At 42.1% G+C, this 16198-nt stretch overlaps 2 pseudogenes; both read right to left on the reverse strand.

The window, feature by feature from the left end:
* Positions 1-805: 805 nt before the first annotated feature.
* On the reverse strand, positions 806-2510 carry LOC122892679 (annotated as a pseudogene).
* A 3307-nt stretch (positions 2511-5817) lies between these two features.
* On the reverse strand, positions 5818-7424 carry LOC122893497 (annotated as a pseudogene).
* Positions 7425-16198: the final 8774 nt, after the last annotated feature.

Genomic DNA, 16198 nt, shown 5'->3' on the forward strand with positions numbered 1-16198 from the left:
GTGTGGGGGAAAGGGCTTATGCTTGAAGGACACAGATTTTTTCAGAGGAATGATACATTCTGCTTATGGTTTTATCTTTAGCCAAAATAATTCCCAGTATCTCATAAGAGTGACTACAAGGACATTTCCCTATATGCAAAGGTAGTGCTGTCCTTCATCGTCAGGACTTTGCAAGGACGGGTTGTAAGGTTTTGTGTATGTGTGTGTGTGCGTGTGTGTATAAGCGTGCATAGAAGGCAAACTTAACAACACACCTCACAGACCCCTGACACACTGTATTAGCAGGCTTTCTGCAGCTGCCCTCTGGAAGTGATGTATATAATTACACATTTAAATTCATCCCCAACCACGCAAACTGGCTTGTCTCATTCTTATTTCTTAGCTATATAATGGAGATTTTGAAATGTGAAACTCCAACCTTAACAAGCCTTAAAAGAAAGATTTTTATAGATATTGCTTTTTCATGCCTGAAAGGAAAGCTCGAAAAACTGCAGAAGCAGAGCATGGGTAAGGCTGCATATTCCTTTGTCAGCCCAAAACCACGTCAGGTGGGAGATGCGGCTGCTACTTGTGGTTTGTGTATTCACGTCCTGTCTCCTTCATGTCCTGCCGAAGAATTTAGGACATCTGTGTATGACTCATCCTAGCTTTCTACAGGGACAAAAGGAGATGCGCAGATCAATTCTGGAATGGAATACATGATGTTTGAGCTGTAGAGACACAAGATCCCATCCTCAGCCCCCGTATTTTACTGGTGAAGGAAACTTACCAAAACAGCCTATCCCTAGTGGCTCAGGACAAAAGCTCACACGGAGTCCCTGGGCCCCCCCTTCCCGCTCAGGCCCCTTCTGTCCTGCTCTGCAAAGTGCCTCATGAGCATAGAGTAGAAATTCCATCTCGCATAACCCAGCTCGGCAACCAAGCCCTTTGTGGCTTTATAGCCCTTTTCTTCACTGTCCTCAAAAGGGGAACATATTCTTAAGGTCTGATTGGCAACCTTTTGAAGGTGATCCTGCTGAGGAAGTTATTCACTGGGAATTCTGGAATTTGTTGGGAAGACTTCACTAACTTTCTGAAGTTCCCAAAGAAGAGACCTACTGAAGAACTACAGGTTGGGGGAGGTGGGTAGCGTGAGAGCAGAGGCTAGAAGCAGGAGGATTCAGTGAAAACCCGCACATCCAGTGGGGAGGCCCCTCTTCAACCCTAGGCTGAACGTTTTTCTCCAGAACACGGGAAATCACTTACCCTCTCCTGCTAGGGAAGCAGAGGACTCCTCTCTGGAGAAATAGATGGGGCCAAAACAAATGCATAGACACCAATGTTTGAGAGTGACTTGACAAATTAGCCATCTCTGCGTATAAATGGCCACGAGGTTCACCAAGAAACAAGGATTTATGCTGCTCACAGCTCCCCTCAGCTATGGGGGCTTTTTTTTTTTTTTAATGCTTTCATTTTTTATTTGACAAGAGACACAGCAAGAGAGGGAACACAAGCAGGGGGAGTGGGAGAGGGAAAAGCAGGCTTCCTGCTGAGCGGGGAGCCCAATGTGGGGCTGGAGGCTGGATCTCAAGACCCAGGGATCATGACCTGAATCGAAGGCAGATGCTTAACGACTGAGCCACCCAGGCTTGCCCTCCCTGGAAAGCCCCCCCACCCCACCACATTTTTTTCTTTAATGGATCAGTTATTTAATTAAGTTCTTTGTAAGAAATTTAGAACACCAATTTGTGAGGACAAACTCCATTTGTGAAAGAAAACACAGAGTGGGGACGCCTGGGTGGTTCAGTTGGTTAAGCGGCTGCCTTCCGCTTAGGTCATGATCCCAGCGTCCTGGGATCGAGTCCCACATCGGGCTCCTTGCTCGGGCGGGGAGCCTGCTTCTCCCTCTGTCTCTGACTGCCTCTCCCTCTGTCTCTGCCTGCCATTCTGTCTGCCTGTGCTTGCTCTCTCTCCCTCTCTCTCTCTCTGACAAATAATTAAAATCTTTAAAAAAAAAAAAAAGAAAGAAAAGAAAACACAGAGTGGAGGTAGCCTTGAAGCTGAGGAACATCTTCGATTTTTGACAGAATCTGTGAGTCCACAGCTTTCTGATCAACCTTGTGCTGCTCTTTAATATCGTTTTTCTCTTTCTCGATATCAAAGATCTCACCCTCCTTGTGTCTGGACTTACGCAGCTTCTTCTTCCTGAAGTAACCATTAGTGAGATGTTTGGGGATTTTCATGCTGCTGGTAACAATTTTAGCAGAAGCGCAATGATGTATTTCTGGTGTGTTCTACACAGGGGAACTCCACTGGGGGCGAGAGGTCCAGTCACAAGAAGCAGTCTCTGCTTAGTTGCTGCAGGAAAACCACCTCTGTGGCACCCAGTGAGGATGATCAGAACAGTCCTAGGAGTGATGCTAGCTCACAGTTTTCTCACATGCTGACTGGAAGGGTTTTTTGCTGTGGCTCAACAGCGTTCAAGGCACATCTTCAGTAAGATAATACCTAGGCATTTCTCGAAGTTTAACCACACAGGTACCACCATTCCTGTCATCACTAACTGTCTCTAATCGTCATCATCACTTACCAATGAGTAAGAACAGCCAGGGATGGGTGATGTTGAGGGGGACCTGCTAACATGAAAAACAAAAAAAAGTAAAAACTGAAAGGAATTCAAAGGATTCAAAAACTGTACAGAGAAGAAAAAAAATATGCCTAAACATCTTATAATTGAATTCCTCAGGAAGAGATAAGAGAATACATTATGGCCATGAAACAAGAGCTTGGGTGACTCTTGTCAGATAAAATTCAGGAAAACTGAAATTGAAAAAGTCAATAAAATCGCTAAGGGATAAATTTAAGGGACGAGATCAGGAAGTGAAACAAAATAAAAACAAAGCAAAGTAAATCCCTAATGAGTTCTTTTTTTTTTTTTAAAGATTTTATCTATTCATTTGACAGAGAGAGAGAGAGAGAGAGATCACAAGAAGGCAGAGAGAGAGGCAGAGAGAGAGGAAGGGAAAAGGGAAGCAGGCTCCCTGCTCAGCAGAGAGCCCGATGCAGGGCTCGATCCCAGGACCCTGGGATCATGACCTGAGCCGAAGGCAGAGGCTTTAACCCACTGAGCCATCCAGGTGCCCCTCCCTAATGAGTTCTAATAGAAAAACAGAAAAGAAACTCTTAGAAATTGTAAGGTTAAACCAGGAGATAAATTTAAATAACAAGAACTTCTGAAAGAAAAAAGAGAAGATAGAAAGGAGGAAATACAGTGTAGGTGAGGCATGAAAAAAGTCCATGACCAAGACTTCACACAGACTATTTGAGCAACCAGTACAACCGATGGGCCTAGGCTCTGGCCAGGAGTCTCTTCTAAAATGCAGGCCCTATGTCTGGGTTGGACAGCATGTGAATGCTTTCCCAGGCTCCTCCGTCTTGGAGCTGGACCCTGCCTCTGTAGCTCAGTTGCTAAGGACCAACTTCAGTTCAGATGACTCGTCCTGCCCCTCCATTTTGCCAAAAGAGGACCTCCATCTGACCATGACTATTATCTCCGTTTGCAGATTGTTCTATGGCTATCTGTTCGCTGGCCTTGGACAAATCTGCCAGCTTGACTGGACTCCTTTCATTCCACAATTGAGAAAGTGGGCTGCCCCTTCCAAAGTATGTATGTTGGTTGAGTTGTTTCCTGGTCCTGCCTGCCTGAACCTACCTTACCCTGTTCCCTACTGGTCTTCATGCCTCCTGACTTAGCCTATAGTTCTTATTTAAACAACGTTTCATTACCTCATAGTTAAAATACATGCTGAGTAGTATTTCTGGACCATATATTTGGGCCAGGAGAAAACTATAGGCCTTATGCTATAAGATCTTAATGAACTAATGCCTGAATTAACAGTATGAGAATCCCAGAGAATTTGTTGGCGTAAAATAACTCTGTGAGTCTTGAATGAAACACGTAAGTCAGATCACCCGAATAAGGTCATTCAAAAAAGAAAGGAGTGAAATCACAGACAGAGACCCAGGAAAGGGCACAGAGAAAGCTCAGGGCACTACCCCATCAGCCAAACCTTTACTGAGAGCCTGCAGTGTGCAGGGTACCCTCCTTAACTCTGTGGACACAATAGACGGCTAAGCCAAGCCTCTCCTCATTGAGCTTATGTTTTAGTAAGGGGCATGATAAAAAAGCAAAACACATTTTACTTACCTGTTTTATTTCACAAACATGCAATGACTATGTGCCACATTCCATTCTGAGAACTTGAAATAGTAACTCAATCTTCCCAACATTCCTCTCAAGTCAGCGCTATTAACATTTCTCTTTTTCAGAAGAGGAAACAGAGGCAGAGAAATATTTGGGAACTGCCCAAGCCCCCCTAGCTGGCAAGTGGCAGATGTAGACTGTGCACTCAGGCTGCCGTCCATCAGCTGCCAGCCTGCCCCCCTCAGGGGCGCCTCACAGAGTGAAGGGCTGGACGTCAGGTCGGGGGAGGGGTACGCCATTTTAGAAAGGAAAGTCAGGGGAGCATCTTGGAGAAAATGCCATGCCCAGAGAGCTCTCTGTGCGCTTTGGAGCTCAAAGTTCTCTGTACAATAGCACAGGGGGAGGAGGGTTTTTTCCCTTTCCAGTCTCATGATTAATTTTAACAGAAATAAGGAGTTTCTAGCAAGTGATGTCAATCTTTTTAAACCACTGCAAGGCCACAGTTGCCCCGAGTGGTGTCGCCAGTCACCCTGCCAAGACCAGTTGCCATGGCTTCTTCGGAATTCTTATTTCCTCTCAAAATGATATATTAGATTTTGTAGACAACGTAATTCTCACCCATCTCAAATAGGCAACACACATCTCTGCTTCTTTTTAAGGTGTTAATGGCTTATCGCTGTGTGGTTATTTCTGTGCTCATATTTATGCTCCCTATTTTTTTTTTTTTTTGTAATTGTCTTTAAACATGGCATTTGTAGGACCCCAGGAAAAACAGACATAGTCTACCCGAATCGATCAAGTGAAGTTTCCAAGATTTCAATTTCCATTTCCTTTGGCTTCCACATTTCAACTTTCAGGCTTCTCTTGCTGCTTACCAGTATCTAAATTATATGTCTATCCCTCGGTAATAAAATTGCAGAACTAACATGCCCAGCCTCTCTTCAGTACTGCCATGCTTTCTACAATTGGGAGGATCTTCAAATGCACCGTAAGCGCAAGCATGGTGGGAGCCTTCCCCAGGAAGCGTGTGAACACAGCCCTGGGAGCTCGTGTCCCTGTGCAAACTTATCTCGTCACTGTTACGTGCCATACATTTTCATTAGGTGATCAACAGAAAGGGCATGATTGCTCAGGAGCTCAACCCTGATATTTAAATTTCTTGTTCTCGACCTTAACGAGGGCATATATCAGAGCTGTAGAGTGGGGTGACATTTACGACACCGCCGCTCCATTCTGTGATGAGACATAGATCATTCAGAGGTGAGGCTTTGGACTAGTAGCAATCCCAACGTGTGCTAAACAGCAATTGTCGTAATTACAAAACTCTCAATAAGAATAACAAACAATAATCTTGTTTTTCAAACTGCACCTCAATTAGCAGGAGCATTCCAGATTTGAAAGCGTGGGAGGAGTTTCTACTCTATGCCACTCCCTGAACACGGGAGTGCGAAGGAGGGGAAGAGCTTCTGGGCAGATGAAGACCTAGAGTAGAAAGTCAGGAGTTGGGAGGAGACATCTGGAAAAGATAAAAGCCACAGAACATAAGTATATGAATCAGGCTTCTCCTCAAAGCATTAAATAAGGTCTTGTTAAAAGATCTATCTGGGATCTTCGTTGTAAGTTTTAGTGGAAATTCAGAATCTCAAGAGGGATGTCTGTTTCATCATGTAACGATAAAGGTTACTCACAACTCTAAGAAAACTGATCTGTCCAGAGGAATTCTGTGGTGACTGAGTTCTCATACTGTTCCGTGCTAATTCTAGACAAATTAGATCTAGGCAAACTTCATCATATTTGAAAAAAATTCTTCAAATTTAGCAAATACATCAACTGGGGATCCATGAGACAAAAGCCATGGCCAATCTTTGAATTGCTAGACAGGACCCTGAACGAAACTGTTACAACCTGCCCCTGCCCCAGCCCCAGGACATGTAGAAATGAGGCTGGTGTCTGAGGCATGCATTCACCAGGCTGGTCTTCTACTCCATAAGGAGCCCAGACATGAACTGTAGTGACTTCTGGCTACGTCTGCTCTTTCCTACTCTGAATCACAGCTTCGTTTTCTCATTGACAGCCTTGTTTCTGCTTTTCACTTGGTGGGACAAATTTCAGAGCCTGGAGAAGGTCTTTTGCGTTGAGCCTGGTTATTAAAGAGGTGGTAGCTGCTTAACTTATGATAATGGGGGCTAAAGATGCTTTTGTCTGGTTTGGTGGAAACCTGGCTTGAGAAACTGGTCTCAGAACTAGCTGTTCAGGAGTCTGAGTCTTATGGAAAGCTGCGTCATCCTCTGTTACAGATTTTGGTGTCTTACCCTGGTAGGTAAAACCATCATGTCAGTTTTGAAGAAGTCCATTTCTTCTCCTTTGAATGGTTCCTGATCATATCTGTTGTAGGCAGCTGGGACGGGATATTGTGTATACAACATGGGATCCACAGGTGCTGTATTGGGGGCCACTCACAATCCAGGTGCATTCCAGTCTTCTCTGGCCTTCACAGACTGAAGAATTGCAAAAATACTCTTGTGAAATAGTTTACTGTACTTCCGATCCTCACCTCAACTCTGATGATGATATCTTGGGTCATAGTTATCTCAACATCTCCCCAAAGCCTCGCTTTCAGGGAAGTTATATCCTCTTCTAGATCAGGCTTGACTGCACATCTTTTCTTAGCCTTAAATTTGATTGCAGCAATTTTTCCCACTGCCTTGGCTTTAGACAAAGACTAATCTGTTCCATTTGTACAATCCCTCCCTTGGGTGGGCCCCTCCAAACCAGCAGCTGATCTATCTTTATCAAGGTCCACACAGTATTCATCTTCAATTCGTGGTTTCTTTGCTCCTAAAACTTCACCTCATTTTAACTTGAGCAGATCCCTGAAGACCAGTTTCTAGGGGCGCCCTTCTGTCTTACTTGCCAAAAGGTAATGTTCCAGGAGCCCTCAAGGACATCTTCTCAGTCAGGGCTTCCAATCATGGCCATGTTTTCAGAAGCTGCCTCAGGACATCAACAGTAGGATGAGAAAAGTATACATTATTAAATAAAAATATGATAGAATCCAATGTGAGGTGCTCTCTGGGTTGGTTTCCTTTCCTGTCTCCCCAACCTATGTAGCTGATCTTGACATTCCAGGATTACTATAGTGCCTGACAATCACTTTGTTTTACTTCACCACAATCTCCTTTTCCTGGGTGTTGTACTGTTGCCGAATGCTAGGGACACATGTCCCCCACCTCACCACCATCTCTGTTAGTGATAGAGGCAGTGGCCCCCAAGTCTCTGAGGCCTCATAAAGGTATATGAGATAATCTTAACCAGCCCTTTCCTGTTTTATGGTTTTGTTTTTTGCGTTTGTTTTTTTTGAAAGAAGCAGGGTCTAAAGGGCAAATTTACAATAAACACCCCCTTCAAGAGGGATTTTCTTATAATTTCATACTATGTCTAAAATTATTCTCTTAACTACCTGCCCACACCCACCTAAACCGGCTTTTCTCTCTTTATTTATTTATTTAAATTCAGTTAATTAACATATAATGTGTTATTGGTTTCAGAGGTAGAGGTCAGTGATTCATCAGTCTTATATAACACCCAGTGCTCATTACATCATGTGCCCTTCTTAGTGTCCATCACCCCATGACTCCATCACTCCACCTCACTCCCCTCCAGCAATCCTCAGTTTGTATCTTTTTTTTTTTTTAAACAAATTTTTTTTTATTACAGAGAGAGATTACAAGTAGGCAGAGAGGCAGGCAGAGAGAGAGAGGGGAGGAAGCAGGCTCCCTGCTGAGCAGAGAGCCTGATGCGGGACTCGATCCCCGGACCCCGAGATCATGACCTGAGCTGAAGGCAGCGGCTTAACCCACTGAGCCACCCAGGCGCCCCTCAGTTTGTATCTTATGCTTAAGAATCTCTTATGGTTTGTCTCCTTCTCTGATTTTGTCTTGTTTTGCTTTTTCCTCTTTCCCCCTATGACCCTCTGTTTTGCTTCCTAAATTCCACACACGAGTGAGATCATATAATTGTCTTTCTCTGATTGACTTATTTCACTTAGCATAACACCCTCTAGTTCCATCTATCTTTCTGATCAAAATAATCTTCATTTTTATAAAGGTTTGAGGCAAAAAAATGGGAGAACTAATTGTCAAAATTTCAAGAAAATTCTTACAGGCAACACCTCAGATGACTTCATTAGTTAGGTTGCATCTCCAGGCTACGGAAGAAAGGGATTGCAGAAGTGCAGAAAATACTTATTGCTTTGAAGACTGCTTTTTGGTCACCCTAATAGTATTATTTTAGCTCTTTGGTTTGTTTGTTTGTTTGTTTGTTTGTTTTTTTAAATACCTCTTTCAAGGGGTTATATGAACTTAGTAACCTCCCCTTTGCCAATGACCAGAGCAGGGTCTAACAGCCACATCACAGGTTATGGTGAAGCCAGAGCTTCATGCCTGCTGGGGGAACTTCTCTCATTGTGTGTTTCTGGAAGGAACTCGGAAAAATGCATTCTCCATCTTATATGACATTTGTGGAAAATTTTACTTAAGGTCTGACCATTGAAAAATTCATAGAAAAATTAAAGAAGACATTGATCTTGAAGCCTCCAGTTTCCAAGAGGGGAGGGGGGTAGGGCAGAGAACAAACAGTGATGTTCTAAATTAAAAGAGAAATGGGATGTTGTCGAGCTATGTTCAACTTGTCATTCTCAAAATTTGTCTCACATTTTTATTCTTTAACTTGAATTTATTCTGCTGAACATCTTCTTCAATAATATCTTCAAACATACTAGAAAAAGCAAGCAGTACAATTTAAAAAAAAATTTTTTTTTTTTAGTTCAGGCTACTCGTTCACTGAAACAGTCCAGAGATGATTGTATTCAGTTTTATTTTTAAAATCTCCATTTATCAAATACTAGCATGTGAAGAAAACAGATGGTTTGATCCAAGGCTTCTTTTTGTTGTATGCAGGCTAATGTTTTAAACATCATGCCAAAATTTGATTTGTAATTTTAAAATTGCTATTTTCCCAGGCTGAGCTTGGGGTATTCTCAAAATTCTCAGTCTCTCATGAAGGGAAGGCAAGATTTTTTGCATGTGGGCTAATTCAACAAAAGCAAGAATGTTTAAAAGAGGCATTTAAAAAAAGTCAAAATGAAAAGAATTTTATTGATTCCAATGTAGAAAAAAACCTCTATTTTTCGGGCATGCACTACTTATTGTATCCAATAGATGAATGTCAGTTTTCAAATTTTCACTTCTTTTTTAGTTATTAAAATATTGATACCTCAACATCTTTGAAAAGAAGCAAACTTAAATTCATCTTTCTAATCTTTTGTCTTTTATGGTTGGCTAGAATTTTAGAGTTTATAAAACTCTAAATAATACACACTAAATAATACACACTCTTTCATGTTATCTTTCAATTAACCTACAAAAAATTTATTTTTTCCATTTACAGATGAGAAAATTGAGGTTTAAAAAAACATCTTATTTAAGGTCAAAGAATATCAGCTATGGAGTCAGGGCTAAAATGAGATTTTTATACCCATTGTAATTCTTACGAATACCTATCCTATGTAAAGCACCATTCTGACACTGAAAATAATAAAAGAATAATAATTATCTCAAACAGTTATTGAGCCCTAGATACCAGGTACTCTACCAAATACCGACATGCATTGTTTCCTTTTCCTTTCATCTTTTCAACAAATCTATGAAATAGAAAATATTGAAGTTATTAAATATTAAATACTAAAGTTCCCTAGGCCAGCTGAGGTCTAGAGACTTACTTAAGGTCATACAGACAGAAATGGGGAATTGTCACTCCTTAATCATTTAACAAGCACATACCTCTTTCTGTCTAGGTCGCAGTTCCCTCCTCTGTGCTGGAGCTGCTCAGGGAGGCGGTCTCTGTAAGGCAGTCTCTGTAAGACGGAGCCACCTCTGGAAGCACTGGTGCCATGATAATGGCTGCTCGCTGTATTGTCTTTGTCTTTTTTGCATGACCCTCAAGTTGCCAAGATGCAAACCTAATTCAAAGAAGCTAAAGCAAAAAGGACGTCTGTTGACTCATCGAATCCAAGGGAGGCTGAACAACCAAACCATGCACCCATGAGAAGGGCCGGGAAGCTGCTGGTCGCAGGCACTGCTGGAACCAGAAGCTTCAGGGCTGATGGAACGCTTGCCGTCTCTTGCTCTGACTTCTTTGTGTATGTTGGCATCGTTCTTCGTCACTACCAATGGCTTTTTTTCCCTCCGAATAGTAGAAATCTCCATCACTGATAGCTCATGCAATTCATTTTCTGACTTTTACCAACAGAGAGTCTAACTTTCTTGGGTCTCGTTGGAACAAAATCCCCACAAGGGCTCTGACTAGCCTGGCTTATAGAAGAAGCCACCTCTGGACCAGTTCTGTCACACATGAACCTGCAAGAGTTGACATGTACACCTGTGCGGTTTGTGTGCTTGACAAAGGTGCCCAGCCACAGGGCATGTGGGGATTGAGATGAAGCCCAGACTCTGCTCACCAAGACATACAGCCTGCCATAGGCGTCTTCCTGGGGGAAGGAATGCCTTTTGCTTCTCTCAGACAGTGGGGCTTGCCACACTGGGCACTCATGGGGCTGAGCCCTTTTTAAAACAGGTATAATTGACATGAAACTTTATACTAGTTTCAGGGGTGAAATGTAATGATAGAATATTTGTATATATTGCAAAACGATTACCTCATAAGTCTAGTTAACATCTGTCATGATATATAGTCATGAAAATAATTTTTCACAGGAACTTCTAAGATCTACTGTCTTAACAACTTTTAAATACGCAATACAATAATACTAACCACAGTCATCATGCTGTTTGTAACATCTGCATGACTTATTTTTATAACTAAGAAATCTGTACCTTTGATTCCCTTCACCCATTTCACTCCCAGTCCCCTATTTCTGGCAACCACCAATCTGTCCTTTGTATCTATGAATGAACATCCCCAACCCCAATTTTCTTTTCACACAGAGATATTGATTAGGTTGTGGCTGTTCCATGTAAAATATGAGAGTTTCTGAGGAAATTGTAGACGGAAGAAGAAAAGGGGGGTGGGGTGATAGACATTGGGGAGGGTATGTGCTATGGTGAGTGCTGTGAAGTGTGTAAACCTGGCGATTCACAGACCTGTACCCCTGGGGATAAAAATATATTATATGTTTATAAAAAATAAAGATTAAAAAAAATAAATAAAAAAAAAGAAAAGAAAAGGGAAGTATCAATTTCAGAAAAAGAGGAGCTGCTCAACGGAACACTGAAAGGGAATTTAAGCTGCTTGCTGTACAAAAGGTTTCTTGCTTAGTAACAAACAGTGAGTGAATTCTCCTGAGAAAACTATTTCTACTTCATGTAAATTTTTAAAAAACAGTGTCACAATGAAGTCATGAAAAAAATGGCAAATAGGGGCTAAAATGTGCCCTTTCAAGATCTAATAGCACATGGGGGGGAGGGGCGGCTTGTGATCCCCCCCCCCCCGCCCCCGGCATTACACATCCTCTCTTCAAGGCGGCAGAAGCTCTCTCCCAGTGGATTCCAATTAAACAATTTCATGGTTTTTATGAGAAAAGACAGTCTGACATTTAATAGAGATGCTGATAGTCTGATAGTCTTCGCTAGCAAAGTGCTACTGAAAGCAGCTCTGGTTACATTTAAGTGATATTTTTAGCACTGGAGCAGCAAAAAATTTAAAACTTTAAAACCAAAACAATTCTCATGGGTCAGAGCAAGATTTTCGTTGGAAGACAGTCACACCACCTTTACCAAGTAGGCTCAAAGCCGAGGGCTGTGTGTAAGTGCTGAGACAGCATGTGTTTAAAAAGGGTGGCAAAAGGCTAGACCCAGGAGCTTGACCAGCCAGGCCCTGTTTCAGGGCAGGCCACACGCCTCAAGTCATGACACAAAGCCCCCCGGGTATTAATTGTGAGATAATCCATTCTCTACTGGCCGTCTTCTTCCCTGGGTCACATATGCGACGTCGAGTACAAGGTCTGCAAACATTATCAGGCCGAAGGCAGCCAGGGGAAAATCTGACATTTCAAGGGCTGCGATAACGAACTGTATCTTTTCATCTTGTGTGGCATTTCCCCCAGCTCGAGTGGTTTTTGAAATTTAGACTCTACCTGGGTGGCCGCCATTTGCTTTAGCTCCTTATTGTTCCTGGCTCTTTTCCCCTCCCGTCGAGCCTTCTTTAGTCGCCCACACTCTGATGTCTTTGATTTGCCCACATCCTCCTGCCCTGCCTTTCTGCTTCCTTTTTTCTTAGGGGTTTTCTTTGTTCGATTAACGAGTTAGGACTTCAAGAAATGAACAGCCATGGAGAATTGGAGAGGTAGAAAGTTGTAGCCAAGCCATTTAAGGGGTTGGCTACAACTGTCTCGATGCTCCTTCTCTCCTTCATTTCTTATTTCTCTATCGTCTTCTTACCATTCATGCATCATCTCCTCTCCACTTACTCTCTTGTCTCTTTCTTCATCTTCCCTGTGACCAATGCCTCCTCACACAATTTCTCTTGTCGGGAAAGATAACAGTGTATTCAGAACATTTAAAAATGTGATGATTGTTTGCTTGCTTAAAGCAACATACTCTTCAGAGAGGGACTCAAGGGATTTCTTGGGAAAGGTGTGGGGTGTGTAGGAACTGTCAAGCTCTACATCCATTCTCACACCACTGCCTTTCCCTGGAACTTGCGGAAAGTAACATCTATCACTTCCAGGTGGTAGCTTTAAGCACACTTGGCCAGACCCTCTTTCCCGCATCCATCATGACTGGCCACGTTTCTGAAGGTGGCTGCCCCCTCCACTGAGGTCCGGGAAGGAACATGGCTTTGAGCAGAGGATACATCTGACTTTCATTAGACACAGAGATAAACAAAGAATAAACCTTTCTTATTTTACGCCACTGAGATTCTTACTTGTTACTGCAGCATAATGTTGTTATAGCACAGGAGCTGATAACAAGGAAGACAGAATGACATGTTTCCTACTGAGTAACCCTTGTGGAAAATTTCCATTTGCACCATGAAATTGCAGCTTGCAACTCACTGAGATCGGGAAGGTAGGCCAGGGACAGAGGCTATTTTTAGTGCTTAGCACTTGAGTTTTGCTTGTGCCTCAGATAGGAAGGAAAAATATCAAATCAATTACTGTGCTGCTTGTGATATTTTCTTCCTACTCCCTACTCTCCAGCCCTCAGCTGGGCCAGGTGGTTCTTTACCTGTGACCTCGGGGGATAGGGGCACTGCTCTCTCCTTCACTGGTGTGATGGAAACAAGACGGAGCTGTCTCCAATTGCCCACAGCACAGCTGGAACCAACCTGTACCTCTAAGCAAGGCTTTATCGAGGATTTGGGGACAATGGAAGGGAGATGCAACCCTAAGAACAACTTACATTGCCGACCAAACGCAAGCCTCTTACAGGAGCTCTTGGCTCTCCCCGTCTCTCCAGATGTGATGGAAGCTTCTATGCCTGTTACATTCTCCAATCCTAACACCACTCCCAGCATCAGAAATGCTAGAGGACTCTCCCTGCCTTAGGCCAAAGGCCCCAATGGGAAGGAAAATTTTCTCTTTCCCAACTTGCTTACAAAATCCTTATTTCTTATCTCAGGCCTAATCATTCTAAGAGTATCTGCTCCTTTCAAGGAAACTGAATCCTCGCCTTCATGTATCATGATCTAACCCTATGGCACCACAAGACAATCACACAATTGTATTAGAAAGAATACAACAGGCTCTGCTATAGCAACAAACAACCTAAGACCTCAGAAAGTCACTTATAGTTCAGAAAAGTCTTTCACGTGGTCTGTTACTGGCATTCAGGACATCTTCTGATCATGTTTCTGTAGTGTTTAGTTTTCAGAATTAATTGAAATTTATTACTTTCAGACATTTCCTCTTACCTTGTCTGGCAAAATCCTACTACATTAAGTGTCAGTTTCTCTGTGAAGCCTTCCCTGGGTCTAAGCAAAGTGAATTCGTCCATTCTGAGTAATTCTGTGGCACTACCCTCCATACCTTTTCACAAAATCATTTACCTTATTATATTGTGATTTTCTATAAGATATCTTCCTGAGGACAGGAATTAAGTCTTTTTTCTGTCTAGCGCAGTACTTGGGATAAAGGAGCCTTGCAATAGAAATCACCTGCATGGATAGGTGACATTAATGATATCATTATTTCCCCTATTTATTCTTGGATTATGCATGTATGTTTCTGTCCTGTGGGGCTGTGGGATATAGTTATTTAATATACAGATATAAAAATGGTTATATACATATATATATACATATGGTTATAGATATAGTCTGTGTAGCATCACATCTAAAAGGATGTGTTCAGAATAGTCCCTATTGAACCTCTCAATATAGTTCATGGATTGATATATACAAAAGTTTGAAAATGACTTAGGTAGGCAACCACATCCTAAAAAGGAAGCTTGAAGTTCTTATTTGCCAAATAAGGCTTCCCATATCCTGTAGTAGTAACCCCATATTCACCCCTGAGCCACTCCTTTAGTATTTTAAATTAGAACTTTTTAAAACATTTTCTTTTTTTTTTTTCCCCTTAAAAGCACATGACACAGTCTTATATACATAGCCTGGTAGTTTGAGATATTTTTAGTATGAAATAAAGGAAATAGATGGATGATTTCTTTTCTTGACAAGGATTTTTAAGCTCACATGATAAATTAGCTTTTGCAACATATTTCTTCATCTGAGTTCTCCTTTTCTGGTTTCACCCCTTATTTTCTTGTGAGATGAGCATGTTAAACTTTGCTGAAAAAACAAGAAGACAGAGTAGCAGATTTTAACTGAGTTATTATAGAATTGCATTGCTACATTTCCCCCTCTTTTATTGGTAGTGGTATTTTGTCATTTGTCAGCCCGTGCAAATATCCTTTTTTTCCTCCCATAAGTCAAAAATGACTTCTTTTAGGGCATACAGGATAAGTTGTAATAACACATTTGGTAGCTCTAAGTAATTCTCTTCTATCAATGTACACAGTGAATGTTATTAATGGTAAAGTCTTTGCATGGGCCCTGAGAATAACCAATAACTCAACTTGTCAGCATTTTGATAACTACAGGCTTCAATTTAACATGAAGAAATATAGGATTCAGTTTAGCAGTTTCAAAAGCAATGAATACAGATGATGAAATCTCTTCTTTGAGGCAAAGAGACTGAAAATTATTATACATAGACACTTATTTCTAATAATGTCATTTCAATTTACTTCTCAGTTGCCTGATATTAGAAGTATTTGTCCAGGAATTGGATGAGAATTTAATCATTATTTCAGAGCTCCTGGCCCAGGGACCAACAGAAAAATCTTATCAGCAGCAGGGAGGCAATGCTTCTCATCCCTTTCCTACACTATTATCTCTTCTCTCTTTTCCCTTCCAAGTTTATTTCGAACTCTTCCAGAAATAGTCCTCCTTCAGATGGGAACTAACCACAATGGTAGGGTGGTTGTCACCTGATGTGGTTTTTTGTCTGGTCCCTTCACCCATCCTCACACCCTGGAAAATTCAGATCAGGCCTCCTTCTTCTAAAAATTCCCTCTGTCTTCTGAGACCCGGAAATCCCATTGCGATGCCATTGCTAGGTGCCACCAGCCCCTCCCAATTTTCCCCAGCTGAAGCTGCAGGCAGGCCTCTCCCAAAGTACCAGCCATGCTTCTCAGAGCCTTGGAAGAGTTAGGGGACAGCACACACTTTAAAGCTCTCTTCCTGGAAGATTCCCCAAGAGCCCACGTTGGCTAGCACCAAGTATTGCTTGGTTTATGGTGTTAGTCCCACACCTGCCTTACGAGTTTGCCCTTTTCCCTACTTCCATGCATCTTGTGTTTCCCTCCCTTACCAACCTCTATCGTAATCATCTGTATAGTCCTCAGGTGGCATCTTGTGGGAAGGTACCACATTGTCTACTTCATTGTATCCAGAAAGCCTGGTGTAGTGGTAGAAAGTGCTCAATAAATACCAACA

The sequence above is a fragment of the Neovison vison genome, chromosome 1 (genome assembly GCF_020171115.1).
Source record: "Neovison vison isolate M4711 chromosome 1, ASM_NN_V1, whole genome shotgun sequence".
NCBI lineage: Eukaryota > Metazoa > Chordata > Mammalia > Carnivora > Mustelidae > Neogale > Neogale vison.